Below are 13,694 nucleotides of genomic sequence, written 5' to 3'. Positions count from 1 at the left end.
GTTGTACAGTCCCCATTCTCTAGATATATCTTCCACACTCGCTGACGAAGCAGTATACTGTGCCTGCGAAATATGTTGAATCTCACCCTTACCCCATTAGATGCTTCCGCAGCTAATTACTGTGAAATAACTAGGTTGTTATGGTATATTTGGAATGAGCTGACGAGTGGGGTATGTTAGGGGAGTACAACATGTGGAAGTAATTTGATTAGTACATATTATCCAGGCAAAACAGGATTTTTGTCTTACCTATAGAATCCAATTCTTGGAGTACACCACATGGGAGTTAAATCTTGAATTGAAGGGTTATAAAGCTACCTTCAGGCGATCAGGCACTGGCAAATCAAAGCTGTTGGTACAGTTTTGTAGCAAGCAGTACAAAAAACAGTGGGGATTATCCTGTGTCCTGTGATGTACTTCAGATTTTACAGGTAAGACAAAAATCCTGTTTTCTTGATCGTACATTGCAGGGCTAAGGGAGTTAAATCTTGAACAGATGGGATGTCCAAAAGCAGTCCAACAGAGGGACAGGCAACACAGTAAACAACGGCTAACATGCCCATGAAAACAACAACAAACCGCAACAGGGAACAATAACAGAGGGGACCCACAAACCAGGGCCATCTGAAGAACTTTTCAGTCAAAGCTAGAATCCACAGGGACCTGAAAGTCCAGCTAGTAAAACAGGGGAAAACTATAAACAAAGAACCAGGTGACAGCCTTGCAGATTTTGAAAACTGAAGCCCGATGCTGGAAAGCCCTTACAGACAACCACAAAGTGCTCTTTGCACATCAAGACTGCCAACTTAGAAACACCCAACTTTGCTTGTGAGTAGAGTCAAAAGAATGTCTCTGAGAGGTTAAAAGGGAAGATCTGCAATAAATACCAGAAAATCCTATCAACCTATCTATCTAAAGTTTTAGCTTCCAACACTTCAAATTGTGTAAATGCAATCAGAATAACTATAAACAAATATGTAGTAGTGTAACCAATCCAATGGACCGTCCCTATTACCATTGGCACCCACAGTGTCAGTTATACAACATCAACATAGGAACAATTAATAAAACTCTAAACAAAGGCTACATAAAATACACAAAGGCAATATTTGCAAATATAAAACATTACAGCAATACAATATCCTTCTATATGGATGCAATACATTTTTACATAGTTAGATGTCCATGGGAATGGTGATGCTCCTACGTATTTGAATAGTCATAGGAGGGGTCTGCTCTTTTCCCCGTATAGATATAGAGTATTGCTTTCTTTATCAACATGATGCTCTTGCACATATTATTATTATTATTATACAGGATTTATATAGCACCAACAGTTTGTGCAGCGCATTACAATGTAAGGAAGACATTAAACTCACAATACAATTCAAGACAAGATGGTAAGGAGGGCACTGCCCATGAGGGCTTACAATCTAAAAGGGAGGGGCAAGTGATACATGAGGAGGTAGATGTGTGGGGATAAATTGTTGAGAATGTGATGGTTGAGTGGTGAGGTTGGATAAGCTTCCCTGAAGAGATGAGTCTTTAGGGAACGCCTAAAGGCAGTCAAGGTGGGAGATAGATGGACAGGTTGGGGTAAAGAGTTCCAGAGGATGTGAGAGACTCTAGAGAAGTCCTTGAGGCGAGTATGGGAGGAGTTGACAAGGGAGCTGGAAAGCCGGAGGTCTTGGGAGGAGCGGATGGGAAGGTTAGGATGATATTTTGAGACAAGGTTTGAGATATATCCGGGGGCAGAGTTGTGGGTGGCTTTATTATATAAAAAGACATTTAGGCTCTGAACTCCGCACCCCTGAAAAAGTCAATAGACGTAAAATGTAGTGCGGAGTTCAGATGACACCATCACGGAATACGGACTGGCGGGACTTGCAAAAGAGAAGATTGCTCCTTAGCTAGATATTAAATTATCATGCATCTATCTCATGCAATGCTGAGTGCACTGGTATCTGCACAAAATTGCATGCAAGTGGGCATTTTTATCTAGTTCATTAAAGCATTATTTTAAATGCACTATGATATGTTTTTATTGTCTCTACCAGTAAGTATTACTTCTTTTTATGGATGGAGCTGGGATAGAGACAATGTTTAAACCATTTACCCTACGGAAGAGAAACAAGTGTGTGCAGACCTTAGTTTAATTACTGGGTTCAACCATTAAGGAGAGAGACTACGGTGGAGGATTTACTTTCCATATTGTGTGGCAGACTTTTCACATTTGGAGCTAATATATATACCTTGCACGTTGGATTGGATGAAGTTCCCAACTTTCAGAAGCATAAGGATGACAGCTTTCATGAGGGCTCTGTCATTAAAGACCTGGGCTTTAACAGCCAGGCCATTAAAGCCAGTGACCGGGAAGCAGGGTGGAATACTAGTCCTTGGGATAGTAGGTCTGAATGATCTGAAAGTGCTCAGGGAGAATCTGCCATGAGTTTGACAAGGTCTGTCTACCACAGTCTCCTGGGCCAGTTTAGAGCAAAATAGCGAGGCAAGAGTGTCAGGGGAGGGAAGGTGAAGATCTGGTTAAACTAATCTCCTTGAGTCACCAAGGCATCCACAGTGAAGGCCTGGAGATCCATGATCTGGTGTCATACCTGTCTAGCTTGTTGTTGAACCTGAGATAAAAGGTCCTAACACACCTCTGGGTGGAGGGACTATTCTCCGGGATCAAGATGTTGACAACTGAGAAAGTCTGCCTGAAACATTTTCCATACCGGAATGTGCACCACGGATAGGGCTAGGACATGAAGTTCTGCCTGAGCCAGGGTTGTGTATGCTTCTCTTTGAGACGCACAATACCTGGTGCCTCCCTGATGGTTGATGCAAGCCATGGCTGTGGCATTGTTTGACTAAATACTGGTCGGGTGGCTCTGTAACTGAGAATCCAGCTTTGGAGGGATGACCAAATTGCCCTGCGCTCCAGGATGCTGATTTGTAGATTCCTCCTCTGACCAGGTCCTTTTAACAGAGAGCTTCACCAGGACCCTTTTCAGCCTAACAGGCTGCCATTAGTTGTGAGTACCTTAGCAGCCCATTGGGAGGAAGGATTTCCTTGATTCCAGCATCAGGTTGGAGAACCAAAGTGCTACTGCAAGCTTTGTCTTGCTGGGTAGGCGAATAGGGAGGTCCAGGGTTTGAGCCCATTTCTCCCATGCAATCAAGAATGCTGAGCAGCAATGGCCTGGGGTAAAATTAAGCATAGGAGACTGCCTCAAAAGGAGGCCCCCTTTAAATCCAAACCTCCTTATGCAAAGCGAACAGCCAGGCAACTCCTGGACCATAAGGTTCGACCATAAGAGTGGAGAGATAAGATCTTTTCCAGAGGCAAGAAGACCCTGGACAGGGCCATGCTCATGGCCAGGCCCAGGTACTCCAGCATGTTAGCCAAATGATCCATTGCACATGAAAAGACCGGAGTCCAATCTTGGAGTCCAAGTAAGCACAAGGCCATAAGAAAGTGCTCTAGACATTTAGAGCTGTGTCCATCAAGATAAATCTAGGGTCCCTAGCCATAGCGTTTAGCCACACAGATAAGGCCTTACAGACTGCCACATAACAACAGGCTGCAGAATAGGACCCGCAAGGGCAAAGAGAGCTTTTAGCCCCTTGTCCTCATGGTGCTGAGAAAGTAACATCTTCTACAAGAATGTTAATGTTTTTGCTTAAATAAGAGATAGCTGGATCTTCAAAAGGGGCAGCCCAGTCACCATACAACACTGGCTGCAAAAGTGTAGAAGTGTAGAGGGAAGGTTTTGGCAGGTTTAGGCATTTTTAAGGAACCCAGACTAGTGACCTTCGGCAAGGTCAATGCAGGGAGTTCTAATTGTAAACAATGACACACCATGTCAACAAGAAAAAAAAAAGTGTCTGAGCTTAGAAGAGATATTAGGAGACAGGTCATCTTCTTAGGCAATCCATAGAACTGAGAGCAGCCCCTCCCTTTTCATCTTCTTCTTCCTCAGGGAATGTAAAAGCAAACAGAGGACAGTAAACCTTCTGGCATTGGCCAGTGAAGACACAGGGCAGACCTAAGGTATATGACATGATAGCGACAGGGTCACTAGAGGGGGCAAAAACCCCCCACTGTTTGCAAGGTGTCGCATCCATTCTGCAGAATCTCCCTCGCCAGCAAGGGAGTGACTTCTCATTGGTCCATAATGGTAACAGGTAAGTGGATGCTCTACCCTCTCTAGCAAGCTTGCCAGCACCCATTCATACTAGTGGGCTCAATGCTTGAGTTAAGCATGAGTTTGACTTGAACATTGGCAGTTTGTGTTCAGCGAACACACGAACTGTCAGGACATTCGGCAGGCTGTTTGCCCGCCGAGCGTCCCACAAGGCACTGCACAGTGCCTTGTGAGACCTGATTGGCTAAATACCCCTTACTCATTCACAAGGGAGGCGCATCTGGGTGCCCCTTTATTAAAGAGGTACCCTGATGTGAATAAGCCCCCCTGTCCACACCCCCACAACCAACGCCCCAGGGCTTGTGGGGAAGAGACCCTTGTCCCCATCGGCATGGAGACAAGGTGCTTTTCCAAGGGCGACCCTGGAAAAGCACCCTCCAAGTGCCAAAGGCATGTGGCCTGGTATGAGAGGGAGGGGGGGTGCCGCTCGCTCGTCCTCCCCCCCCCTCCGTTTCCTGCCCTGCCAGGCCTGTGCTTGGACCAGGGGTCAGGAATGGAATTTTAGGGCGGACTCCCTGTTTCCCCCCCCCCATTTTTGGGGGTGGGGTTCCGCCTTAAAATTCCTACCAGACCTTAAGTGCCTGGTATGACTTTGAGGGGGAAACCCACGCACTTTTTTTGTTTTTGATTTTTACACGAGGTCCCTCCTAAAATTCCTACCAGACCTTGAAGGTCTGGTATGACTTTTGGGGGGAGCCCTGCGCTTTTTTTTAAAATGGGGTCCCTTCTAACATTCCTACTAGACCTAAATGGTCTGGTATTGTTTGGGAGGGGGAACTGCACGCTTTTTTCCCCCCTTTTAAAATTTCATTTTTTTCTTTATAAATTTCGTTTTTGCTGCAGCAGGTTCACTTTACAGGCAGTTCAAGGGGACCCCCCAGGCACGATATTTAAAGAAATTTTTCATTTTGATTGTTTCCCTTTAAATGCTCCTTTAAAAACTGTATTTTTTTTAAAGTGTTTTTTTCCCTGATACATGTCGCCAGGGCAGTACCCGAATCCCCATACTCTTTTTATGGCCAATAACTTGCATATGAGCCTTCAAAATGGGGGCAATTGATTTTCAAAGTTCTATCCCCATTGACTTGCATTGTGTTCGAATTCAAACTTTTTCCATGTTCGAAAGTTCGAATTCGGACCGAACACGGGGGTGTTCGGCCCATCAGTACACGTAATATGTTGTATTGGAACAAAACATTCACTGCTTGCTTTGTTTACCTTGTTTTTAAAAACTTTATTTAAAGCTTTACAGTAGCTTTACAGTAGCACATTGCCAGATGTTGTAATGCATTGTGCTGTGATATATTGTATGCCTGCTTAATTTTTATCACAACACACTCTGACACAGCATATCGTTGTGAACATGCCTTATACAAAGCAAGGCTTTTTACCTTACCTTTGTGTTAGAACTGAGCAACAGTGCCCGATGCAGCCCAAAGAGGTTGGTGTGAACAAGCCCTCATTGATATTTTGGTCAACAATGTGTGATAGGCCTAAGTGACAACATAAGCAGCAGTCAAGGATCAGTTTGCAGCCTGGACCAAGAATCTAAGGGGCTTCAAAATGACAGAGAAACTTATTTGAAGGATAACAACACGTGCGCTTTATCAATGTTCTTATCTTTTACTTTTTTCACTTTTAGGCAATAATACATTTGTGTAAAAGCAGGTCTATGACCACTTTTCTTAAATATATGCTGCACACATATTTATCATATTGTAACTTAGCTTTCATGCACATCTGAAAACTTTCAAATTCAAAATGCACAATATACAAATTCCACTAATTTAAATGCATTAAAAAGACAGGCTTGTTTAGGGCTTGTTCACACCAATGGGAGGGGGGGCATGTCAGTACGTGCAAGTCAATGGTCTCGCAGCCACACTCCCGCCCGCAGAGCGATCGCCTGCACCAGAACGTATGGCACAATAATTTGGTTACCTGCGATATAGTACTTTCCAGCATACTAAACCCCCTCCTGTGTTCTAGGGCGGGAGGGGGCATAGTGCATGCAGCATTTTTTGGGATTGCACTGGACCAGAACGCAGGCATTGTTGTGCCATGCGTTCTGGTGTGGGCGATCACACTGCGGGTGGGAGCGTGGCTGCGGGGCCATTGACTTGAATGTACCTCCATGCTCCCTCCCACCCTAGAATGCAGGGGGGGTTAGTATGCGATACAGTGCATTCCAGCAGCTAACTGGGCTGGAACACACTGTAATTGGTGTGAACAACCCCTAAAGGACCTTGTCACAAGGGGCATATGGAGGCTGCCACTTCGGAAAGGGTCAGTTGCCTGGCTATCATGCTTAGGTATTTGTAATTAAAAATAAATAAATATGGCCAGACATAATTTGGACTTACATAGACATGATTGGATTACACAATAAATTGTGTTTGTGGGACCCATAAAAAAGAGCATGAACTCAACACATGAATTGTGGAGTTGGCTGTGGGACAGACAGAGTTTGGAAATCGTCCAAGAAATGGTCGTTCAAACGATAATAGATCAGTTGATGGGAACCCAACAATTTCTTTTACTGTACTCCTGGCCGAATTTTCTTGATCGGTCAGGCTGGAAAACTTTTTTCGAATCGTATGAAAATCAATGGATTAGTGTCGTTTTGGTACGGGAAAAAAATTGCAACATGCGCGAGAGAAAATCCGTTCTGTTGATGGACGCAAGGCTGGTGAAGGCTGGCCCATGTAGTCTGATCCAATAGAAGAGCTACTGTAGCTCAAGTTGCTGAAAAAGTTAATGCTGACTCTGATAGAAAGGTGTCTGAACACACAGTGCATTGCAGTTTGTTGAATATGGGGATGTGTAGCCGCAGACCAGTCAGGATGCCCATGCTTACCTATGTCCACTGCCAAAACAGCCCACAATGGGCTTGTGATCATCAAAACTGTACCACGGAGCAATGGAAGAAGGTGGCTTGGTCTGATGATTCACGTTTTCTTTTACATCATGTGGATGGGCAGGTGTGTGTGTCGCTTACCTGGGGAAGAGTTGGCACCAGGATGCACTGAAGGAAGAAGGCAAGCCGGCGCAGGCAGAGTGATGCTTTGGGTAATGTTCTGCTGGAAAGCCTGGGGTCCTGTACTTTATGTGGATGTTACTTTGACACATTCCACCTACCTAAACATTGTACACTCTTTCATGGAAATGGTATTCCCAGATGGCAGTGACCTCTTTCAGCAGGTTAATGTGCCCTGCCACACTGCAAAAATGGTTCAAGAATGGCTTGAGGAACATAACAACAAGTTTCAGGTGTTGACTGGGCCTCCAAATTCTCAAGATATCAGTCAGATTGAGCATCTGCGGGATGTGCTGGAAAAGCAAGTCCGATACATGGAAGTCCCACCTCGCGACATACATGACTTAAAGGATCTGTTACTGACGGCTTGGTGCCATATACCACAGCAAACGTTTAGAGGTCTAGTGGAGTCTATGGGGGTGATTTACTAACCTAAACACACGCACCAGGTGCGTGTGATTTTTACACAGCAAAGCGTATTTATCAACCAAAAAGTCTCTATAAGCATATTTCCACTAATGCCATACATGGAAAAATCATGCACATGATGCATATATAATGCTGCTTCACAGTTTAGACAAAAATGGTTAGCTCATGCATTTACATTCCTGCATTCATCAACGCAAGCAACACAATGTAGAGCTAATTTACACAACAGCACCTTGCAATTCAGGGCAGGGCTTTGCACAACACACCTGCTGGGTGTGTACACACTACAAAGGTGTTTAGATTCCACCCATAGATCATGCTGGGAGGGAACACACTACAGAGGTGTATACATGTTCGTGGTGTGTTTATAAGGTTAGTAAATCAACCCCTATGCCTCAATGGGTCAAGAGTTTTTTGGTAGCAAAAGACAGACCTACTCAATATAAGCCATGGAGCGAGTATCAGCAAAACAGCAGAATTCCTAAAATGTTCAAGAGGGGCTCATTGTTAAAGTGTTTAAAGACTGGACTGTCAGCCCCAAATCCGGGTCTGAACGTGCGAATTGTGGCCGTCAGCCACTAGTCACTGTTAGGGCAGAACGGAGAGTGGCAAGACTGGTACAAGACAACAGAAGGACAACAGTGCAGTGTCAAATTCCTTGCATCACCTTTCAACATCTCATGGAGTCACGAGGCGGCCCAACGAAGTCATCTTGTGGCCCAACGAAGTACTGATGGGGTGGTCATAATAATCTGGCCACTCAGTGTATACACACACTTTAAGCATTACCACTTGATCTGACCCATTGGTCCTCTTGGAAGTGCTGTCCCACACCTCTACTGGCGGCCCCTCAGGCTCATGGCTCTCCTAGCTTCACCAGTTCTCCCCAGCCTCCCTCGCTGTCTTCGTGTGTCTCTAGCGCACACACACACCACCTGACTCCACTTTAACTTCAGGGGGAGTCCTTCTGACTCCTGAACACTGTGTGTTCCTATTTCTCAAAAGGAACTAATTTCCCCAGCCAGCATCCTTTCCTTAAGTGCTGTGCACACATGTGCAATCATTGGTTGCTGATCACTGCTAAAGCCTGGACCCAGGACTGGAGATCTCATCCCTCCTGAATCTCTTTGAGATTTACCAATTCTAGGATCCCAAACAGAACCTCCTTCCTGACACCTTTCATTCCCTCTGGCTGAGAGTCCTGGGTGATCATAACAACCAATTCTACGGTGGGGAAAAAACAGTCAGCAATTCCCATTAAGATCTGCATTTAACATCCCCAATCTGAAGCTGAAGTTTTCTTCTGATGCCACACAGACAACAAGGGTCCTTCTCTGCATCATGCTGGCATCGGACAGACTTTTCTAGCGGTGGCTACTTTCTAAAGAACACAAACTGTAGGGCTTTGCACACCTTTTGTTTTGAAGCATCTGGAATGTACTTAGCCGATTTAAACTGTAATAAAAGCACATTTTTTGATTTTTATTAATGTGGGTTCATTTATTACATTTTTGGAAAATGGTAGAATATGCTTTTTAGGGGGCTGTTGGAAGCACAGATAAGGAAGCATTGCTTTGTAAAGAAGGTGATCTCTAGCAGTCTCATCTAACATGCCTCCAGTTTCTGACCTTCTCCTGAAGCTTGTCTCCAACAACTCCTATAATGTGTTCACAGTCTCTGACCTTCTCCTTTACCATGCCCATAGTCTTTGACCATCTTTTGTAGCGCATCTGTAGTCTCTGACAGCATTCTGTAGCATTCTGTCGCATTAAATTCACTGAATTTTATATGCTGCCCTTTGCCGATTTCAGGGGATGCTCCTTAGGATCCTATATAAAGTAAGTAGACCACCATTGCTCTAGCCTGATCACCAAATCACTAATATAAAACAACTATTTAGATCACGTAAGTCAGATTACTTTTTCCCAGGTCACCAACTGCAAGCATTGAAACCAATGTGTCAGTGAAATAGTCAGGCAACTAGCATCTTCAGCAATGGCTGGCCCATGCTTCTCTCACAAAATATTTACTTGAACGTACATCTGCAAACATAAGGATCAAATCAGGTGAGTGCAGAGATGATGGCGGCCGTGGCAACCAGTATACCACTATAGAAAGGACTGCAATTTCTCATCCATTTTTATATTTCCACTTATAATGGCAATGTAATTTAAGATTACCAATTCACAACATATCAAGAAAAGGCCATTACCTCCGAAAAGTAAGATTTGTGTATTTGTGTGGTGTTACAATGACCAAACTAAAATGAACCATAATACAGTAAATGTAGGTAAAGAGAAAATAGAACACAGGGGGACATGTGTAAAATAAAATGTACAGAAAGTCTGTCTGTCTGTTCCCTTTACCAACCAACCAGAGTTTACACATTATAGTTTACCTTTAAAGAGGACTGTGGGAATTTGGTTTTGGTCTAACCATGGTGCACATAGCCTAATAGAGTAATGTATTCCAAACTGCATAAGCTGTTACAGGCTATTTGGCCATCATTAATGCAGTGCGTGGAAACCACGGCTTCTATGGAGTAGGGCTTGGGACCCAACAAACAGAATAACTATACAGGTTTAAACAGACTATAGGGCTCATTTACACCATGTCCACTGAGCTGCATTTTCTACACACCACCACACCTATATGATGTACACAGGGCACATAGAAAACAATTATTTCCGATTGCCCTCTCCACACCATATAGTACATGTGCAGTGGTTTGCAGAATAAACGTAGCTCAAGGACATGGTGTGAATGAGCCCTTACTGTACTACATATTGATTTGCGTGAGGGCATTTTGATTGCCTCCATCCTTTTTTCACCATAACACCTTTATGGTTATACTGTCCTGTATATTAACTCTTAACAGAACAAGCCATTGTGAATCTAAGCAGCTTTATAAATCGATAAGAAAAAGATACCAAAAGCCATGTTTAAAGAAGAACTCCACGTATGCAAAAAGATAACCCCTGCAGATGGGTTAGCCCCGCAAAAGAGTCCGTGGGGACCAGTCAAGCATCCTGGGCTGATCGAAGATAGGGTATGTTTTTTTCATTTGCGGCCCTAGAGAAAAACAAGCAGTTAACCCTTGCGGTGTAGGGGTAGCCCCACTGCAAAGGTTAACTTTTTACATTCCTCTTTATTATTGCGTGTTAATCATTATTTGCTTTTAGATCTTATTTATGAAACAAAGATCATGTTATAAGCTGAGCCATCCCTCCTCCAATATGAGAGCAGTCATATGGATTCCTCCAACAACAAGTGACATCTATGTACATGCTGCCTGGGGTGTAAAAAAAAAAAAGCAGAGAGCCAAGCGAAGTTCCTACTCCATGTGCACTGCACATGGATGATAAGGTGCAGCCTGTTGAACCAGCTGCTTGTCATCCTCCCTTCATTGAATTAGCACTTCTATTCAAGACAGTAATCACAAGGTGTTAATGGGAGAAATACCAGGACCCAACCACTCCCTCTATGAGCCAACTGCAGGCAAATGAAAGCTGTAAGCTGAAAGAGCTGAGAATGATCCTTGTTGGCCTTTAATTGCTCTTTTATCTACAGTATGTGTAAAGCGAGAGCCGCTTGAGCCTGCAGTCATAGCACAGCCCCTGCTGCATAGTATTGAGCACACTAGAGCTGCTCCTATCTGCTCCTTCAGCACCGCACGCCTGGACAGCTCCAACCACACCTGATTCTATTGTCAGGCCGACACAGGTGTTCTGCATCTCGCACTGCGGGCTCCTAGGCCCGACACTGCAATCTCACTCGCCTATGTCTCTATACTAATGAATGGGGCTCGTGTGTTATATCAGATTCTAAAACATGGGCACATATACAGGAATCTTCTCCAAATATCACTGAATACTGCATTAAAACAGCTTACGCGTTTCAGCCCAAACCCTGGGCCTTAATCATAACTGAAATACACATTCACACATAAAGTCATTTACTCCCAACCTCCAAAACCGTAGGTGGAGTAATTACCTCAAAAGAAAATGACAGGATCAACATTTAAAAGAAGCCCACAAATGCAGCTCCACAGACTAGTGAGAGGGCAACAGTTGGAAAACAGAGGGTTAAACATTCAGCGCCCATTCACACCTGATGCATCAATAAACGCACACCATCAAAAAATAAATGTATTTCAGTGGGTGTAATTCATGCCACTGCTTCATGCTGAGGGCCATATATTTTTTTTAACCATGCATACAGGCAAAAAATGCATGTAAACGCATGCACACTAATTTTATGCATTTTATGCCATGCAGTTTTGGTGTAAATGAACCTGTTTAAAATGCGTTTACATGTGTTTTTTGCGTTGGTGGTACCCGTGGCATTGTGAAGAAATGCAGTCTGCTCTACCTTTCTGTTTTATATGTGCGCATCAATGTGGCGCAGCGGTGCAAATTTTTGGGTGCTGTGCATTGGGTTTGCGTTTATTAACACATCCAGGTGCTTTGGGTGTGAATGGCTTCTAAAGGTTTCTTTTTTTTTTTACAACTGCGCTCTCCCACTAGTCTGCGGACCTGCATTTGCAGGCTTATTGTAAACGTTGACCTTGTGAAACATTTTGGGTTCATTTTGTTTGAGGTAAGTACTACACCTCCTGTCTTGGAGGTTGGGCGTATATAAGACTTTATATGTGGGTGTGTATATTAGCGATGAGGCCCGGGGTTTGTGCTGAAACGCGTAAACTGTTTTTATGCCGAATTCAAATAAAGTGATATTTGTAGATGATCCCTGTACATGTGTCGGTGTTTTAGCATCATGAACTGACAAGGTGGAGCACTGGGGTCCCCGCAGGCATGCAGATTGGACGGGAGGAGGTTTGAGCCGGTTGGAAAAGAAAATCTAACTTCATGTGTTATACCAGCACCCAAGCGAGGAGCACCTCTGTCTCCTCTTCACCCAACCATCCATTCATTCTAGCCCTATCCATGACACCTCCCTGCAAACCTGAAAACATTCCACAGCCCCTTCGAATAGTAAAAGCCGCACGCTTTAATTCTTGCAGGAAAATCCTTGCTATTGTCTCAATTGCATTACATCATGCCGATCCCTCCTCCTCCTTAACCCCTTCCTGCCCCCAGCTCCTTTCCACACAGCCAAGCAAATCACAATCTTAAGTGATAAAAACACACAAACAGGCATGCAACTACACAAGATGCGGCTCTGTTCTAGAACAAGATGACATGTTAGAAGACCTGATCCCTGCGGCCAGTGCAGATGCTGCTGCTGCACTTGTCAGTGAGGGCTTCATTTTTATTTTAAATGCATGCAATAATGAAGTTGGCTGTACGATTCCCCCAAAATGAAGCATTCATGCATGCAATGTGAAGAAGGAACACATTGTGGTACCTAAGCTTTGTTCTATGTCTGCTTGCTTCTTGAAGAGATGAATGAAATGAGTCTGCAGTCTCCCCTGGCTTCACACCGAGCACTCCGCCTGGACCATTTCCCCATCAATCCGAGCACAAATCTTCTTCACAATATGCTAAAGTCAGCGCAGCCTCCAGGCAAGAGTCTGGAGCCAGAATCAGCTTGGCATCTCTGCATGTCTGCCTCCCCTGTCAGCACCTAAATGGAAAGGCATCCATGGCAAAAATGGCACATTACACATTTTGCAATGGGAAGCAGAGCTCGGTAGAAACCATTGTTTAGAGCAGTGTAGGGGAGGTGTCTCTTAAAGCCACAGCATCCTCTTGACAGCTGCACACGAATCAGCTGGCTGCTGCTTGGCATAGGCAGTGCTTTCTATAGATCATGAAGCACTGATTTCACGGATCTATGTAGTCACTGCTGCACATTTCACCCTTTATCTTTAATCTTCATTAAATTAGATACACTTGTGTTGATTGATCACTTGTAATCAATGACTCAGCCTCCTGATTGGAGATAAGAGAAAAATGCAAAGTCATTGGTGTCACTACATGGCGCATGTGATAGGTTTCCTGTAAATTACTGCTTATTTAAAGAATTGGAATGTCATGCGCGGCATTAGAAATAAATTCGAC

The 13,694-nt window shown here is 44.1% G+C and overlaps 1 protein-coding gene across 6 annotated transcripts in view; it reads right to left on the bottom strand.

The window, feature by feature from the left end:
• Positions 1–13,340, bottom strand: part of PPFIA2 (PTPRF interacting protein alpha 2) — a 235,524-nt gene extending 222,184 nt beyond the window's left edge. For all 6 annotated transcript variants that reach the window (XM_018552926.1, XM_018552929.1, XM_018552928.1 and 3 more), the window contains exon 1: positions 13,039–13,340. The gene's annotated coding sequence lies outside the window, so the exon portion shown is untranslated. The remainder of the gene's footprint in view (positions 1–13,038) is intronic.
• Between the last annotated feature and the right edge of the window lie 354 nt (positions 13,341–13,694).

This window comes from Nanorana parkeri, unplaced genomic scaffold, assembly GCF_000935625.1.
Source record: "Nanorana parkeri isolate BGI_ZX_2015 unplaced genomic scaffold, ASM93562v1 scaffold101, whole genome shotgun sequence".
NCBI classification, from domain to species: Eukaryota; Metazoa; Chordata; class Amphibia; order Anura; family Dicroglossidae; genus Nanorana; species Nanorana parkeri.
The sequence above is the reverse complement of the archived record's forward strand: the minus strand, read 5'-3'. Positions and strand labels throughout refer to the sequence as shown.